This window comes from Giraffa tippelskirchi, chromosome 1 (genome assembly GCF_054371585.1).
Source record: "Giraffa tippelskirchi isolate mGirTip1 chromosome 1, T2T-mGirTip1v1.2.pri, whole genome shotgun sequence".
Lineage (NCBI taxonomy): Eukaryota > Metazoa > Chordata > Mammalia > Artiodactyla > Giraffidae > Giraffa > Giraffa tippelskirchi.
Window position 1 is genome coordinate 43,303,770 of NC_137275.1, and position 19,389 is coordinate 43,323,158.

A 19,389-nucleotide genomic window follows, 5' to 3' on the forward strand; every position below is an offset into this window, starting at 1 on the left:
ACAGCTTTGGGTAATGACAACCATAAAAATCAAGAAAAGTATAAACATAAACACTGCCCTCTCCCCACCCTCCCCCATGAATACACAGGGACTCCAATCTCGAGGTGATGAAATCTGACAAAGATAGAAGATTAGAGGGAGAGGGAGAGCCCAAGTGGAGTGATCTGAAGTCATTAGAAGCTCTGTGTGATTGAAGATTGAGGAAAAGGAAATGAAATCATCATAGGTGTTCTGCATAGAGAACATAAAGGAATGGATACAATGAAGGAATGGCAAGACATGCAGCCAATGGCTCAGAAATCTTCAGGCAGAAACCACAGGCCCTAAAGTTGAAACACCTTGTGGTTAAGTTGTAAATGGGACATTTGGCCTACCCACCCTAGCACTGCTCCATTAGAGCCCAGAATCCAAGTGTTGTAAGCAAGAAAAATGTTAGAGGCTGAGCTATGAAGATGGCAGCTGTGATATGATTATGAATATCACCTGCTGGAGACAGAATTGAGAAGCCTATTCACCAATTCTAGCCCTGCTGCTAAGCACCTGTTATGCTCTCTTTGTACTTATAAAATGGGTACATAAAACCCGACTTCGTGTATTTCATAGAGTTGTTGCTAAGATACATGAAACATGTCTTCTGGGCCAGAGGGCATTGTAAAATCATGCTCTTAGCCCCTGATCAACTCCAAACAAATGTAGATCAAATTTTAAGAGAGAAAAACAGAACAGACACATCCCTCATTTCAAAACAAGGTAAACTTCTGCATGAATCAGAAGCACAAAGCAGGAAGCAAAGCAGAAGGTGTGCTCTCCCCAAACTGCATTATATGTGGAGCTGAAATATACATGGGACTAGTATAAAACTCCATACTTAGGGAAGAGAGAGGAAGCAGACTTCTGTCAACAACATGAAACTGCCTGCTGCCAGCTAGAGTAGGAAATGGCAACCCACTCCAGTATTCTGGAGCGTCATTGCTGCTGCCTGCCAGAGTGGGTGAGTAGAAAGATACTGTCTTCAGCATCACCAGAGAACAGGTGCCCTGAGTTTCCAACAGAATGCAGAGTTCTTAATCAAGAACCCAAGGGGTCTAATTGAGACATCCACAAAATACAGAAAGAGAAACAACCCTTCTACTCAAGATGCACCTGTAAATCAAAATTCTAAAACATAGAAGGAAAAAGAAATCTAAGGAAGTAAGCTAACACCATAAAAATCAAGAGATCAATTCAGTCCTGAAAATTAGTTCACTATTCTTTCACTGATACCTATTGTTCAAATGGACCTGTCTGAAAATGATTATATGAGCATACTTAAGGATATTTAAAAGAAATAAAGTACTGGCATCCATAAAAAAGAACCAAAAGTCATGAGACCAAAAGGATGAAGTAACAACAACAACAATAATACAATGACAACAATAAAAATAAACAGAATACATGGATTAATAGATTTCCCTCAAATGATTTCCGGTTTCAGTTCTGACATGTACAGAGCTTGGAAGTCATCGCTCTTGTCCTTACAACAAGAAGCTGAACAAATTGAAAGTCAACAAAACAATTTTTCATGAACTAGAGAGGTGAATTCAGAGAGTCTCAGCAGAGATCTGATTATCTGGAGCAGAAGATGATATATGAGGCATGTGTGCTCAGTTGTGTCTGACTCTTTGCAATCCCATGGACTGTAGCCTGCCAGGCTTCTACGTTCATGGACTTTCCTAGGCAAGAATACTGGAATGGGTTGTCATTTTCTATTCCAGAGGATCATTTCCGACCCAGGGACTAAACCTGTGTCTCCACGTCTCTTGCATTTCAGGTGGATTCTTTACCACTGAGCCACTGGGAAAGCCCAAGCAGAAGATACTGGAGCCATAAACCTGGTAGGAATATTCAAATAGTAATTCTGGTGAATTGCTGGAAACAGGCTGTGGACTAGCATGAGAGTGAGAAACTCCTGGGGAATCTAGTCTCAGGAGGATCCACCACAATTTCATGAAATTTTCCTCCAGGAACTCCACCACATTCTTATAGTCATGATCTGAGAAATATCTCTTTGTTGCTTGAGCAGAAGGAAGGAAAGAGTAAGCCTAATGAAATACTCCCAGAACATTTTTCCTCAACAAATACCTATTTTCCAGGGAAAAGAATGTGTCAGAGCCTTATCCCAGCTTGGGAAAGAACATCTCTCCTCTTCCACCCCTTCTAGCCCTCTTGTTTCATCTAAGAGAGGAAAAAAAGCTGGAAAACAGTTGTGAAGGTCTCAGCTCAGGGACACGGCCCAGTAGAATAGAGTTTGATTAAATAAAATTATAGAACACTTTCTCTCTCCTTCACTTTCCCACCATACCCAAGGGGATAATAACAGTGGATTACAGCTGATAGAACTGTGAGACAAAAGCTATCTGAGAAGGACTTCTTAGAGAAACCAAGAGAGAAGACAAAAACAAGGATACTAGAGTAATTTGAAACCTCTGAACTCTGTAACTACAGAAAACATTCAACAGAGCTCAACTTTTAACTGGATTAATATAAAACTTCACATCAAAGCCTTATTTACCTTAGTTGTTACTACCAGATACATCATGTTTATGTTTCAGCAAAAAATTGTAAGACACAGTAAAATACATGAAAAATCAAAATCTAAAGAGACAATGCAATCATCAGAATTGATAAGCTAAGAGAGGAGATAAATTGAATCATAGGAACTTATTTAAAACCAAAGAAGGCAGAAAAAGAGGAGGAAAAGAACAAAGAACAATGCAATACATTAAAACGTTACAAACATGTTTGGTATTAATCCAACTATATCAATAATCACTTTAAATGTGAATGGTCTAAATACACTAATTATAGAGATTATCAGAATGGATTTAAAAAAACAACAGAACGTAACTATATGTTGTCTATAAGAAATTACAGGGGGAAAAATGCAATGAAAAATTTAAAGGATGGAATAAACACCAGTTTGTTCACCATCAAAAAGGGTATTTAGAGGATAAAGAATGGCATCCAATGAAGAGATGTTTAAAAGATTAAAAATGTAGTTGTAACACATGAAATCTTGATTGGGAGGTGCCAACAAATTTTGAATAGGAGCTAGAGGAACCATGGGGGCATGGTATTTAAAGAGGTGTAGGCTGAGAATTTCTCAGGGCTGAAGGAAAGGATATGGGTGATCAGAAACACCAAGGGTATGACAAGATAGATGAAAACAAATCTACACCAGTATACACTGAAGAGAAACTGCACAACATACAAGTTCAGCTCAGTTCAGTTGCTCAGTCTTGTCTGACTCTTTGTGACCCCGTGAACCGCAGCACGCCAGGCCTCCTTGTCCATTACCAACTCCCAGAGTTTACCCAAACTCATGTCCATTGAGTTGGTGATGCCATCCAACCATCTCATCCTCTGTTGTCCCCTTCCCATCCTGCCCTCAATCTTTCCCAGCATCAGGGTCTTTTCAAACCAGTCAGCTCTTGGCATCAGGTGGCCAAATGCTTATGAGAAGAATTGTCTGTCTTCTCTCTCGAGAAGACAGATAGTTCTTCTCATTAGCATCAAAAGATGTCAAGAGGCAAGATGACAACAGCTTTAAAGTTCTGAGGATTTTATCTCTAAGTTAGAATTAGGTTTACCTACAAGTAATGGAAAAAGATTGCTGGGAGAAATATCAATAACCTCAGATATGCAGATGACACCATCCTTATGGAAGAAAGTGAAGAAGAACTAAAGAGCCTCCTGATGAAAGTGAAGAGGAGAGTGAAAAAGTTGGCTTAAAACTCAACATTCAGAAAACTAAGATCTTGGGATCCGGTCCCATTACTTCGTGGCAAATAGATGGGGAAACAATGGAAACAGTGACATACTATTTTGGGGGGGCTTCAAAATCACTGCAGATGGGGACTGCAGCCATGAAATGATAAGACACTTGCTCCTTGGAAGAAAAGTTATGACCAACCTAGACAGCATATTAAAAATAGTAGAGACGTTACTTTGCCAACAAAGGTCCATCTAGTCAAGGATATGGTTTTTCCAGTAGTCATGTATGGATGTGAGAGTTGGACTATAAAGAAAGCTGAGCACCAAAGAATTGATGCTTTTGAACTGTGGTGTTGGAGAAAACTCTTGAAGTCCCTTGGACTGCAAGGAGGCCCAACCAGTCAATCCTAAAGAAAATCAGTCCTGAATCTTCATTAGAAGGACTGATGCTGAAGCTGAAACTCCAATACTTTGGCCACCTGATGCAAAGAACCGACTTATTGGAAAAGACCCTGATGATGAGAAAGATTGAAGGCAGAAGGAGAAGGAGATGACAGAGAATGAGATGGTTGGATGGCATCACCGACTCAATGGGCATGAGTTTGAGCAAGCTCTAGGAGTTGGTGATGGACAGCAAAGCCTGGCATGCTACAGTCCATGGGGTTGGAAAGATTCAGACATGACTGAGCGGCTGAACTGAACTGAATAGAAAAAATTTAAAAACAGCATGAACTTAAATAGAGTAGTTCAATTCCTCAGTTCAGTTAAGTTCAGTTTAATTACTACTTACCTCAAAGTTCAGAAGATAATATTCAAGACCATTATGATGGTTTTCCTCTCTGCTCCTTGAAGATCCAGGCTCCTTCCAACTTTCAGATCTTTCACCACCCAGAGTTGTCCCTTGTCTCAAAGCCCAAGAAGATATTTCAATCATCAGATCCATGTTCCAAGCTGGATGGATGAAAGGATAAAAAGGAAGAAAAGGATACCCTTATGTTGTTTGCTGAAGAGGGTTCAGAGCAGACTTTACAACACTCCCATCTACAGCCACTGGCTAGACCTTAGGGACATGGTAACACCTGGAGAGGATAGACAAGGTGGTCTTCATTTGGTTTCATCCAGTTAAAAATTCTATTTTTATGGAAGAAGCCTATGATAGACACTGGAGGACAAATAGCAATTCCTGCTTTACTGTGTATAAAATCAATCTCAGAGTTTTTGGTTTTTTAAAGAAAGATATTTTAATTCCAAGAATCATGACTATAGCATTATTTAAAACATCCAAAGCTAACAAAAAGGTCACTGAGATCTGGTATGATTTGGCAAACTATGAATAACTGAGTGTCTATGATACCATGGTTCATGCTGGGCATTCACAGATGAATTTTAGGGGATCTGTTAACCTTCCACAATTACATGCAGATTTGGAGGCATTTGTGCAGATTCCTGGGAGATGCTTCAGAGCTTCTGATAGGTTCTCAGAGGTGTCTATGTTCCCACTTTCCAGAGAAGTTAAAATTAACTTTTAAAAATGAGTTTAGGTTAATCTCCAAAGAAGACATACAGATGGCTAACAAACACATGAAAAGATGCTCAACACCACTCATTATTAGAGAAACGCAAATCAAAGCTACAATGATATATCACCTCTCACCAATCAGAATGGCCATCATCAAAAAGTCTACAAACAATAAATGCTGGAGAGGGTGTGAGAAAAGGGAACGCTCTTGCACTGTCAGTGGGAATGTAAATTGATTCAGCCACTATGGAAGGTGATATGGAGATTCCTTAAAAAACTAGGAGTAAAACCATCATATGACCCAGCAATCCCACTTCTAGGCATATACCCTGAGTAAACCAAAATTGAAAAAACACCTGCATCTCATTGTTCATTGCAGCACTATTTACAAGAGCTAGAACATAGAAGCCAGAGAAGGCAATGGCACCCCACTCCAGTACTCTTGCCTGGAAAATCCCATGGATGGAGGAGCCTGGTAGGCTGCAGTCCATGGGGTCGCTAGGAGTCGGACACGACTGAGCGACTTCACTTTCACTTTTCACTTTCATGCATTGGAGAAGGAAATGGCAACCCACTCCAGTATTCTTGCCTGGAGAATCCCAGGGACAGGGGGGCCTGGTGGGCTTCCATCTATGGGGTCGCACAGAGTCGGACATGACTGAAGCGACTTAGCAGCAGCAGAACATAGAAGCAACCTAGATGTCCGTCAACAGATGAATGGATAAAGAAGGTGTGGTACATATACACAATGGATTATTACTCAACCATAAGAAGGAACACCTTTGAGTCAGTTCTAATGAGTTGAATGAACCTAGAGCCTATTATATACAGTGAAGTAAGTCAGAAAGAGAAAGAGAAATATCATATTCTAATGCATATATACAGAATCTAGAAAAATGGTACTGAAGAATTTACTTACAGGGTAGCAATGGAGAAACAGACATAGAGAATAGACTTGTGAACATGGGGAGAGGGGAGGAGAGGGTGAGATGTATGGAAAGAGTAACATGGAAATTTATATCACCATATGTAAAATAGATTGCCAATGGGAATTTGCTATATGACTCAGGAAACTCAAACAGGGGTTCTGTATCAACCTGGAGGGGTGAAGTGGGGAGGGAGATGGGAGGGAAGTTCAAAAGGGAGGTGATACATGTATACTTATGGCTGATTCATGTTGAGGTTTGACAGAAAACAACAAAATTCTGTAAAGCAATTATCCTTCAATGAAAAATAAATAAATTTTAAAAAATGAGTTTAGGTTAACTCTTAAGAATTCTACTTAAATATTTACACAGTGTTGAAGATTGAGAGAAAATTAGTCCAACCAAGTCCTGTAATATAATACATATAATTAAATGGTGCAACAGGTGTTTATAAATGGGGAAGTTTGCCCTCTAGGCTTTTGGATTGCACCACTCACCTAGTATGTAAACTTCTCTATTATTAATTATTGTTTTATATCTTGCTCACTAAGTAAATCACATCTCCTTTAAGGTAGGACTTTGTTCTTTATCTTTGCATGATGTCAAGGGCAACTTTTTGCCAATAGTAAGTATCCTGCTGATTGCCAGATACCCGTTTAGTCATTCCCTATTAACTATCTGTCTGGCTTGGCCCTATCCATTTACTGCTCCCTAGAGGAGAGTCCATTGGTGATAAAAAGCTATTATTCTCTTTTCATTTTTTAACTTCTTTTTCTGCTTCCTAATCTTTCTCTGAAATTAGGTTGCATAGATATGGTACCCTACTCTTTGTAGACAGGATAACGAGCTTGAACTTTAGATATGTTAATTTCCCAAGTGTTAATAATAAGCCTGCAGCGCAGGTTGATAGAAAACCAAATTTCTTAGTTCACTGTCCTGGCTTTATCCACTTAACAACACACTTTTTGCAGGGGATGAAGGACAAGACCTATCGTTGTCATTTCAATACCAAGCAGAATTCCCCAAACCTTCTACCATTGTGTTCTAGGCTGAGAAATAAGAAGTGGATTTTATCAACAATATACAACTAGAGAACTTTAGACTTTCAAGGGCTCAACGAGAATCCTTACAGCCATCACTTAGACACTATATCAGCTCTATTTGGGGCAAATAAGGCAATAATAATGATATTTGCTAACATTTATTGAACTATTTTAATTATTTTTTCTTCTAAAGAGCACCTACTATGTGTCAGGCCTGAGCTAAATATTTTATTAATACATAAACCTAAGTTGATCCCTGGGTCAGGAAAATCCCCTGGAGAAGGAAATGGCAACCCACTCCAGTATTCTTGCCTGGGGAATCCCATGAACAAAGGAGGAGCCTGGCAGGCTACAGTCCACTGAGTTGCAAAGAATCGGACACAATTTAGCAACTAAAGCACCACCACCAAGCCTTCATGTGGCCTGAGGAAATTTATTGGCGATATTTTTCTCCCCATTTCATAGATAAGGAAACCAAAGCACAGTACAGTAAGTTCCCTTCATACAAACCAGTTCCATTCTGAGAGTGTATTCATAAGTCCAATTTGTTTGTAAAGTCCAACAGAGTATGTCTAAGTACTCAACTAACACATTTGGCTATATAATACTGTGCTGTAATAGGTTTATAATACTTTTCAATCCTGAATATTCATTGCAAGGACTGATGTTGAAGCTGAAGCTCCTATGATTTGGCCACCTGATGCAAAGAGCCGACTCATTGAAAAGACCCTGATGCTGGGAAAGACTGAGGACAGGGGAGAAGGGGGCGATAGAGGACAAGATGGTTGGATGTCATCACTGCCTTCATGGACATGAGTTTGAGCACACTCTAGGAGATAGTGAAGGACAGGGACGCCCAGCAGCTGCAGTCCATAGGGTCGCAAAGAGTCAGACATGGCTTAGTGACTGAACAACAACAACTTTTCACACAAATAATATGTTTTAAAAAACACAAAAAAATGAATAAAATATTTTTGATCTTAAAGTACAGTATCTTGAAAAGTACAGTAGTACAGTACAGCAGCTGACATACAAGGGCACACTCACATCTTTGAAGGTCCGCAACTTGTAGGTTCATACGCAGGGGACTCATGTAAAGTAACTTGTCCAATGTCACACAACTAATAAGTAAAGGAGACAGATTTCAAACTAGGCTCCACACTCCAGACTCCCAATCATTGCTTCTCAAGGAACTCAGGACAGGCACCAAAAATCCAAGTCCTTAAGTTTTTACATTTTCAGTATGGTACAGCGGTTAAAAGCACACATTCTAGAGTCAGGTAAAGCTGTGTTTTAATTTCATGCCCATTAGTACTAACTTGGGTAAATTATTTAAGCCTAGTTCACTGAATCATTTAAGCCCTCTAAGCTCTCTCTCATCAACAACATCTCTATCCTAGTATCTGTCTCATAAGATTGCTGTGTAGATTAAGTGTAAATTGCTTTACACAGTGCCTGGCACAAAGCACCTACTGGAGACACACATGCATAAATAGACACAGGGATGTAGATGGGAGACTTGAGACTCCATTCAAATTTTTTAGTTCCTATTCAATCACATTTTGCCATTAAAGAAAATATGGCTAGAGAGAGTTGTTGAATCAAAAGACCTAAGTAATAAAGGGAAACAGGGAGCAGGAAAAAATTGGATTCTAGAATCCAGTTTTGCACAGGGGACTTCCATTTAGTACACTCACAGGGTCTGTGAGAACAGGCTGAGAATCAGCCTTCCAAATGCAGCCATTGGCAATGTTCAGGTCTTATTCTGAGATGGCTTAGTCCAGGGAGAGGAAAATGACCCACACAGGTGAAGTCCTGCTCCAAATGAAGGAGAAGAAGAGGGAACATGTAAACTGCACATGGTGTAACAAACAAGGAGGGAAGAAGACTGTTTAGCAACCATGACTATTGTCTAGTCCATTAGGAAGACAAACTCAGCCTCAGACAAGGAATATTAGGGGTGGAAAATTAAATGAAACTTTGCACATTAGGTCTCTTAAGTGTCACATTAAACACTTGAGACAAAGACTCAGAAGTGAAGCTTACATGTGGAATCTAGACAATACAACAAACTAGTGAATATAACAAAAAAGAAGCAGATTCACAGATATATAGAACAAACTAATGATTACCATTGGGGAGGATGGGGTGCAATCCAGGGTAGGGACATTGAAAGGTACAAATTATTGAGTGTACAGTAGGCTACAAGGATATACTGTACAACACAGGAAATATAGCCAGTATTTTGCAATAACTGTAAATGGAGTGTAACCTTTAAAAATTATGTACTAAAAAATACCACGGCTGATGAAAGCATCTATAGCAAAAAATAAAATGAAAAGAAAAAGCCTCATGTGTTAAAGTAATATTGCCTAGTAATAAATGTATTGATTTTAAGATGCATAATAATTGAAGGAGGGTATTCAAAATAAAGTGCCTCATAATTTCAAAGATGTTTTAGAAAGTGTTAAAAATTTGCAAGAACTTACAGAAGACAACAAATGCAAAATCACCTCAGAGGTCTTTTTTCACAGTTTCAGGAAAGAAAATAAGGCTGGTAGTGGAAAATTACATTAGGTGTTTTTAAATCGCCATTCCAGCTTCTTCCCTGGAGCCTAGAAACATTCCTGCATTCATCCACTAGGTTTGGATTGTTACAGGATCACGGCAAAACAGTGAGGAATAATTAATATGGCAGAAACCCATCAAGTTGTCTCTGTAAGGTCAAATGCATGATGTGTAGAATACAATTAGGAGGTTAAAATGGCCTGTCAACTTTTACAGTATTAGCTGTTTATAGGGGTCAATACCTTTCAAGGATTTGGGCCCAAGAATGAAATTTCTAAGGAGGTGGCAGAATTGCGGAAACTTTTGCATTGGCTTTAACCACCTAAGGAAATACATTTTTAAATCCCTTAAAAATATTAAAAAAACATAACATTTTAAAACCATCAGGTACATTCTGGAGTCAGTAGTAAGTGAAACAAACAAATATATCCACTAAATTGAAATCTTTAGTTCCATTCTGGTCAAATTAAAGTGTAACATATAATTTTCTGACCTCTGCTCCCAAGTCATACCAGACCTTTGGAAAAACCATCTCTTTCACCATAAAGCAATTTGTGAGATGAGAGAAAAGAGTGGAAGAGAGAGAGCATCTAAGACTCTGTTATAATATCCTAAATATTGATAAACTTATAATTAAATTAACAAGTATATGGTAATTATCAATCACAATTTTTAAAAGAGAAATAAGGTGCATACATGGATATCTGTGCATCAGGATATAAGTTCAGGAAGAATTTGGGGACATAGCTAAAAGGAGAGAGCTAACTTAAGTATGCATGTTTTGGGAGAGGGGTTGCTAGAAAGAGGAAGAAAAATGAAGAGGCTCTTGTCACACTGTATTCTCATGGCCAAAGGGTCCCAGTGACCAACATGACCACTCCCATCCTTTATGAAGGCCAAATGGTTCTAGTTATAAATAGATGGGCAAATATGTGTTTATATATATGAATATGTCTCTAGACATACATATGCCATTAAAATATTTATTGAACACCAGTTATGTGCTAGGTACTCTTTCAAGCATTTTTAATACATAATCTCATTTAATTCACAAAACAACCTTAGAAGAAAGAGGTATTTTCCCCATTTCATTGAGCAAAAACTCAGGCTTCTATAGGTTATGTAACTTGCTCAAAATGACCTAGCTAATAACTGTACTCTAAAGCCTTTGCTTAACACCACATCATGCTGTTTATCCAAATACCAATGGCCTCCCTCTTTGATAAAAGAGGCTCCAACCAAGTGATTGGGAGATAGGTTAACTAGGTTCATTAGGACAACCCTGGATGTCCTAATTGACTTTGGGGGACTTCCGTGCCCATCCAGCGGTTAAGACTCTCTGCTTCCAATGCAGGGAGTGTGAGTTCCATCCCTGACAGGGGAACTAAGATTCCCACATGCCATGCAGCATGACAGAAAAAAAAAAGAAAATCACAAATTGACTTTTGTGACTTTAGAAAATCACTAAAGTGCCCTGGGGCTTCCCTGGTGGCTCAGCGATAAAGAATCCGCCTGCCAATGCAGAAGATGTGGGTTCAATGCCTGGGTCGGGAAGATTCCCTGGAGAAGGAAATGGCAACCCATTCCAGTATTCTTGCCTGGGAAATCCAATGGACAGAGGAACCTGGTGGGCTACAGTCCATGGGGTTGCAAAGTGTCAGACACGACTGAGCAACTAAAACAACAACAAAGTGCTCCGGATGCCTCTCCAGATTTCCCCATCTCCCCTCCTTCTGGTTGGTCTTCTGCCTAAACTGCTAAAGGAAACCAGACAAAACAATGTAGGACAGAACAAAGCCAGGCCCTATTAACTTCATTAAAACATGTGCCTCTCAGTGCATTGGGTACCTGCAAGAGATTTTATGCCAATAATTTCAACTCCCAATGACCCCCCTTCTTAAACCCATGTTTCTGTTTAATTGTGACCATCATCATGGCGGGGGCGGATTTCCACTGGATCTCCTTTGCCAGGTATCAGAGGTCCCATTTCAAGGTTCATATTCCTAAGACTCTTCAGTGTACCCAGTTCTGACTCATAAAACACAATGAGAAATTTACAACACTGATTTTTGCCATTGACATAGAATTAGCCACCTAATTCCATGCGTGCAGAGGATTTTTTCCTAATTACTTCTTTATTAAACTACTCATGTCACAGCAGGAGGGCACACTGATGTTATTGTACCTCAGAAACTTAATGAGATGGTGAGCCGGGTGTCTTCCCTCTGCCCTCCTACCTGTGCGGGCCTGGCAGGTTCTCCCCCATGGACCTCATCTGTAGGCTGCCTTGTCCTCGGGTACGGTTTGGACAGTGTGCAGGAGAGCCGCAGCTGGAGTAACTAGTCTCCATCTCCTCTGTGTGTGGGTTCACTGTGGTTTTCTGTGTCCCTCAAAGAAGCCACAGCTCCTGTCACGTGGCCCTCCCCAAACAGCTCTCTCTCTGATTCCCATAAACCGTTCTCTTTATATCCAGGGGTGATGGCTCCCTGTGTGTGCTAGCCTTGGGATACTGCACTATCTCTTGTGTTGTCTCCCTAAACTCTGTCCTCATCTCTTCTTTTTTGTCTTTAAAAAGTCTTTTATTTATATTTGCATTAAAAATTTGATAACACCATTACAAGTTTAGCAAAGAAAGAAAAATACTCATAACCTAAACACAGTTCATAATTTTTGTTAACTCCCTGTTAATAGTCAACATTTTTAACAGTCATAAACATGACATATGAATAATTTTATATCCTGCTTCTTCACTTAACCTGCCATTGTTCACATTTTCCCATATATTTTGAAAGTTTATGACTTTCTAAATTGCAGTATTGTTGATTTACGATATTATATTATTTTCAGGTGTAGCACATGGTGATTCAAAATTTTTATAGATTATACTCCATTTGCAGTTACTATAAAATATTGGCTATATTCCCTGTGCTAGCCAATATATCCTCGTAGCTTATTTTATACATAGTAGTTTGTACCTCTTAACTCCGATCCCTAGCTTACTCTGCCCCCACTTTTGTAAAATGCTCCCTTTATTAAACTCCCCTAAATACCCGTTTGGCATGAACACTCTCTTCCTGTTTCCTGCACTCTGATAAATACAGATGGCATTCACGTGACTTGAGATTTTCCGTGTGTGATGATTGCCTGTTTCATCAAATGATATAGTTAGAGGCTGAATCTACCTGTGCGCTACATCGCTGTGATTTCACTACAACCAAGCTTTCCCTTGTGTGGGAAGAAAACACTATGGTAAGTGCATCATCAGGGTGTCATGCAGATGAAATGATGCCTAAATGTCTTCTGACAGAGGTCAATGTAGGGGTCAGACTGGCCCACAAAGGCCACCTGAGTCCTCAGTATAACTCTTTAAAAGCAAAAATGAGGAGGGGAGGGATAAAATAGGAGTTTGGGACTAACATACACACACTACTATATGTGGACTTTCCCGGTGGCTCAGAGGTAAAGAATCTGCCTACAATGCAGGAGTCGCACAAGATGGGGATTCGATCCCTGAGTCAGGAAGATCCCCTGGAGGAGGACATGGCAACCCACTCCAGTATTCTTGTCTGGAGAATCCCATGGACAGAGGAGCCTGGCGGGGTACAGTTAATAGGATCGCAAAGAGTCAGACACGACAGAAGCGACTTAGCACACACATATGCCCTACTATATGTAAAGTAGATAATCAACAAGGACTTACTGTACAGCACAGGGAATCGACTCAGTATTCTGTAATAACCTATATGGAAAAGAATCTGAAAGGGAATGGATATATGTATATGCATAACTGAACCACTTTGCTGTACAACAGAAACTAACAACATTATAAATCAACTATACCCCAATATAAAATAAACATTAAATTTTAAAAAAAGGCCAAAATGAAACAAACAAAAATAGAGACTTGACATGAAGAAGTAAAGATGATCATCCCATCAAGTTTCTTGGAGGAAACCAGAACTTTCTCCTAGAGATCATCCAGACTCTTTCGTTTTCCAAGTTGTTCTCTCGATCCCTTGTGTACCCTACAGTTGAGAGCACGTCCTAATATTTATTGTTAATATGCCTGAGGATGAGATTAAGTCATTTCAAAACCTTCAGTTCAGGTTGGGAGGCCAGTCAAACCAGGTCTCTGCCTTTGAGGAGGAGCGCCACGGCCGCTTTGGGCAGAACCCGGGCCCAGAGTGGGGTTTGTTCTGCTCAGTGTTGCAGACCAACAAGTTCTTCCGCCCTTTCCTGAGACCCCAATACCCCCATTCCTGAGGGAATGTCATAGAAAGAAGTAAAGCCACAGCTTTGGTTTTGTTGGTTTTACTTACTTATTTGTTTATTATTAAAACTTGCTTTTTTTTTTCCTGTTGAATCAGGTGCTATCTCCCAATTACAGTTAGATTATCATACTTTACAAATATCAGCACAGTTAACATCACCTCATCAATAACTGAAATAATAAATCAAACTGTCAATAGGTCTCAGTGGTTATGTCCACATCTAGATTGTTAGGAATCATGATCATTTGTTTGCTTTAGCTTTCAGCTTTCTTGGTTATATCGCCAAATACGAAAGAGGTGAGAGGTTCTTGCTGTCGCGACAAAGAATTTAGTAGCAAACAGACTTCAGTTTGGGGGAATAATTATGAGTGTCTTGACCAAATAAACCCTGTAGTCATCAAAACAGAAGATTGGACTGTGCTGAATTTTTCTGCAGGTCTGGCCATGTCAGCCAGTCCAGCACACACCTACCCCCTTTCACTAATTGGAGCCCAGAAAAATACTCTTCCAGGACCTGCGGGGGTTGTACATCAGCCTCAATTTCTCAGGAACCAGGAGCTCCAGTTTATCAAGGACCTGGTGGTAGGTGGCCTGCAGTCCCCAGGTGCAGGGCGTTGACATCTCTGCAGACGAGTGACTGTGGGCCACCAGGTGGGAGAGTGGCTGTGTGCTCGTCCCTGGCTGGCCATGGAGAGCAGCTTGTCATTTCCTGCTGCCTCACACCCTCCTCTCCCCCAGGGAGTCCTTCCTGTAGCTCAGCCTGCTTCCCTGTGAACCTGGTGGCCTGCCCCAGAGATTGTTTATTTTTTTTCATGAAGAGGAAGAAGGCTATAAAGTAGGAAAAGTTGGCCTGACAGTCAAGGAACCTGAGCTTCTGTCTTGTACTTGACTTTTGGCAAGCCACGTGGCAACTGTATGCCTCTGTTTCCATCTGTAGAATGGGATGGCTGAACGGTCCTACTGTATGCCAGCACAAAGGAGGTGGTGAGAATTGAAAATGGGCACCTACAGCCGCAGAGGCTGGACTCTGGCAGGCTGCCTGGGTTTGGCTCCTTGCCTCAGGGAGTCGGCCCTGGCATCAACGTTCTAATCTGAAAATTGGGTATCATATGGTACCTTTCTCAGAGTTGTTGTGAGGATGAAGTGAATGCACATGTATACAATGATAAGAGCAAGGCCTGAGACATGGAAAATGCCAAGTGGTAGCTGGTAGTACTAAAGGCAAGCGGGTGTGTGAGGTGAGGGGGACCCCTCACATGACTTATGTTTCCATCAGGTGTGAGAACTGTGGAAACCCAGCCTTACTCTGAAGGGTGACTCTCATCTTAGCCTCACACTGAGTTGCCTGTGGGGCCCGTGGAACATCAGCTCTGTCACAGGACAGTTTTGGGAGCAGACCATACTCTGCTGTTGGTTTTTTTTTCCCTCTGTCTCAAATGGACAGTTTGCAATACATGATAATACCACCAGCATCTGTTTCTGAACATTTCCACTCATAAGAACCAAAAAATCTCCCAAGAAGAAAATACTTTTCTCTCCGCTGGACTAGAGTCTTTCTGAAACAGCTTTCTACCAGGAGATTAATTATAGAAGGCACGGTATTTCCTGAAAATGGTAAAACATTTGAAAGGAGTCCTAAGACACTGCTTGATAAATGGCTTGACTGTTTATTGCCTAACAATCCAAAAGAAAAATGCGTGTTTGAAACAGAACAGGATGTAATGGAAATCTAAGTAGATGGACTGTAAAATGGATTTTATTAACTATTTACAGTGGCTATGTAAATTGTTTTCATCCCTGCTTGAGAAAGTTCCCTGTCGGGGTTTCTGGGCCTTCCTTGGTGCTTCTCTGATTTGTGGTGTAAAGATGAGTGGCTCCAAATGTGAGTGTTGTCAACGAGATCTCCAGATAAGCCTCATTAGGTTACTGCAAACCTTCCCTTAGAGAGGGACTGTGTCCTTCAGAGAGAGCGTCTTCCATTAAAGACAGGAAAAAACTAAGACGAAACAGTGCCTTTGCATCCTGAATGCCTCATGTCACCATTGTTCCTGGCAATTTGTCTCTATTGTAATAGACCCAGATGGTGCAGTTCAGTGGTGAGGTCATCTCTTAAAACATAATATGTAATTGACTCTACAACTTGCTTATCTAAATATGACCTTTCTATAGTCCCATTTGTGAAAAGTCCATCCCAGTTCACCCATATGTTTGGAAAGGGTTTCAATTTACTTTTTTAAAACGTTAATTCGCTCTTGTCTCAAAATATACAGTCACTTTTCCATTCTTTGTGGGATCTGTCAAGTAGTTTGTGAATTACTGAGACCCCTGGCTTCTCTGCTCTTGGCCTGCCTTCTGATGCAGTCACTGAACATTGGGAGAGCCTTGGGGCCCTGTGGTGCTGTGCTACCAGCATACTAGTTACCTACAAAATGAGGGCATCCCAAAACCATCTTTTCTATAAAAAGAAAAAGTGAAAATTGATATTTCAAAAGAAGTACTAGGACTGTCATCACAGTAGGAAAAATATCAGAATGTTGTTCTACTTCTTTACACTTAATTATGGTTTAGTATTATTTTTATTTTTAATTATATTTTAATTATATACAGGGGTAGTGGGACCATAGTATTCTTAGTGCTTAGGCCTTCAATCCTGATAGGGATTGAGTAAGGATAGGACTCCAGGCTGAGATGTTCATGAAAGGGCCTCAAATGTGCTACTGCTGCTTCTATGTTGTAGGAGCCATGAGATGGGACCATGAGTCCTGCCTTTCTGTTCTCAGATCCCAGCATGATACTGGGCATAATGTAAGTGCACGATGAAGACCCTTATAATTACACTCACCGTCTATGATATTAACAGTTCCACTGAGGGTTGCTATTAAGGCAGCTCAGTTTCTGTGATGAAGCTGATGAATGCTCACTTGTTGGACACAGCTCTATCCCTACAACTGGTGGAGGAGAGAAATGGGTTTGAAAAAGTTAGCTTATGCTGGGCACTGTGCTGATTGCTTTCTTTCATTCTTTTTTAAAATTTTTTAAAAATTAAAGTATAGCTGATTTACAATGTTGTGTTAATTTCTGCTGTACAGTAAAGTGACTCAGTTATACATTCTTTTTCATATTCTTTTCCATTATGATTTATCACAAGACATTGTATAATTTCCTGTGCTATAGTGTGTGTGTGTGTGTGTGTGTGTTAGTTGCTCAGTCATCTCCAACGCTTTGCGACCCCGTAGACTGTAGCCTGCCGGGCTCCTCTGTCCATGGAATTCTCCAGGTAAGAATACTGGAGTGGGTTGCCATTCCCTTTTCCAGGGGATCTTCCCAATCTCGGGCTCGAACCCTGGTCTTCTGCATTGCAGACAGATTCTTTACCATCTGAGCTATCAAGGAAGCCCAATAACAAAGTAGGACTTTGTTATTTATCTATTCTGTATATTGAGTTGACCAGAATGTTCATTCCAGTTTTTCTGTATGATCTTATGAAAAATCTGAACCAACTAGGGCTTCCCTGGTAGCTCAGATGGTAGAGAATCTGCCTGCAGTGCAGAAGACCAGGGTTTGATCCCTGGGTCAGGAAGGTCCCCTGGAGAAGGAAATGGCAAACCACTCCAGTATTCCTGCCTGGAGAATTCCATGGACAGAGGAGACTGATGGGCTACAGTCCATGGGGTTGCAAAGAGTCGGACGTGACTAAATGACTAGCACACACAATATATAATAGTTTGCATCTTCCAACCCTAAACTGCCAACCTATATTAACTCTTTTTTTAATCCTCATATCAAACTCTGAAGTTGATATTAGCTCCATTTTACATACAAAAGATTCCATATAACATTCAAAGGTTATAGAAGCTCAAAGCCCTTCTACAGAAATGAAAGAGTGGAGCATTAGATCAAGATCGATCTGACCCCAAAACTCACACTCCTTTCATTACACATGATGCCAGATCACCTAGAGTTCAACAGGTTGATCTTTGGGGTACAAAAACTAAGATAGATGCACTGGAAATAGCTTGGCAAGTTACTATCTAACAAGTTGTGCTCAGCATTAGATATTAAAATTAAGGACCTATGCGTAAGATTGCAGGTAAGAGTGGGGATAGAGGAAATTCCCTGCACGTTTTAGGTCTCTAGGGAATAATTCCTGGGTCTGAATAAATCTTAGAAAACTCTTAGGAAGCAGGCCTTTTCTTAGACATTTGAGAAGAGCTGGATTTGGGATGGAGCCAAGCATGAAGCTAAAGGCTGTTGGATAGGCCTTCAATTTTGTCCCTTTTCTGAGCTGTGAAGGTGGGTGTAAGTGAAGTTGTCAGCATCTAAGGGATGGTTCTGTGATCCTGGCAAAGGAAAGAAGGAAAACACTTCCCATCCTCTTTTCTTCTACCTCAAACACTGATTCAGTTCAAGGCTAGTTTCAGGAAATTCTGGAATTTCCACAATTAATCAACTTGTGGCAACAGCAGGGAAGCTGGAAAGCAAACTCAGAAGGTCATGGGCAGGGAACGGTCTGGGTGGTAAAGCAATCTCGCCTTTCTGCCTGAGGGATATCTACGCAGACGTCCCAACTTCGGATGGTTCAACTTCACAATTTTTCAACTTTACAATGGTTTTGAAAGTGATACCCATTCAGTAGAAACTGTACTTCAGAATTTTGATTTTTCCTCTTTCTCCCTAGCAAGTGATATATAGTAGGACACTCCCTTGTGATGCTGGGCAGTGGCAGCCACTGCAGCTCCCAGTCAGCTCTGCAATCATGAGAGCGAAGAACTGGTATTTTTTCATCTGTTCTCAACATGTATGTTCATTCAGTTTTTCACTTTCAGCACACTAATCAATAAATTACATGAAATATTCAACACAATTATAATTACAAAATAGGCTTTGTGTTAGATTATTTTTCTCAACCACAGGCACATTTAAAGTGGACTAGGCTCAGTTACAATGTTCTATAGGTTAGGTGTATTAAATGCATTTTGACTTACAATATTTTCAACTTATGATGGATTTATTGAGATGTAACCCCATCATAAGTCAAGGAAGATCTATGTTTCTAGGTGACATGAGACTAACCAATTCTTCTTCCTAACAACAGAAAGGAAAGAGCCTGAACTAGAAGGAGAAAAGGTATTAAGCTGCATATATGAAGAATTTTCTTAAATGGAGAGCAGAGGTATGTTATTCTACAGATTCTTTTGAAACAGGAGTCAAAATTTACCTGCTGGATTGGTGTGGAGCAGAGTAAGGTGCAGGTGGGTGGACAGGCAGTTTCCAAAGTTTTTCCAGCCCAAAATTTCTGTAATTGTATG

General features: G+C 40.3%; 1 protein-coding gene and 1 pseudogene across 5 annotated transcripts in view; one reads left to right on the plus strand and one right to left on the minus strand.

The window, feature by feature from the left end:
• Positions 1 to 19,389, plus strand: part of LOC145513196 (uncharacterized) — a 53,255-nt gene that overhangs the window by 13,613 nt on the left and 20,253 nt on the right. For 3 of the 5 annotated variants that reach the window (XR_014059237.1, XR_014059249.1, XR_014059227.1), the window contains exons 3-4: positions 12,911 to 13,058; positions 19,176 to 19,332. The gene's annotated coding sequence lies outside the window, so the exon portion shown is untranslated. The remainder of the gene's footprint in view (positions 1 to 12,910; positions 13,059 to 19,175; positions 19,333 to 19,389) is intronic. The other 2 variants (XR_014059247.1, XM_081508808.1) reach the window with 1 other exon arrangement.
• On the minus strand, positions 14,322 to 14,701 carry LOC145515473 (mitochondrial pyruvate carrier 2 pseudogene; annotated as a pseudogene).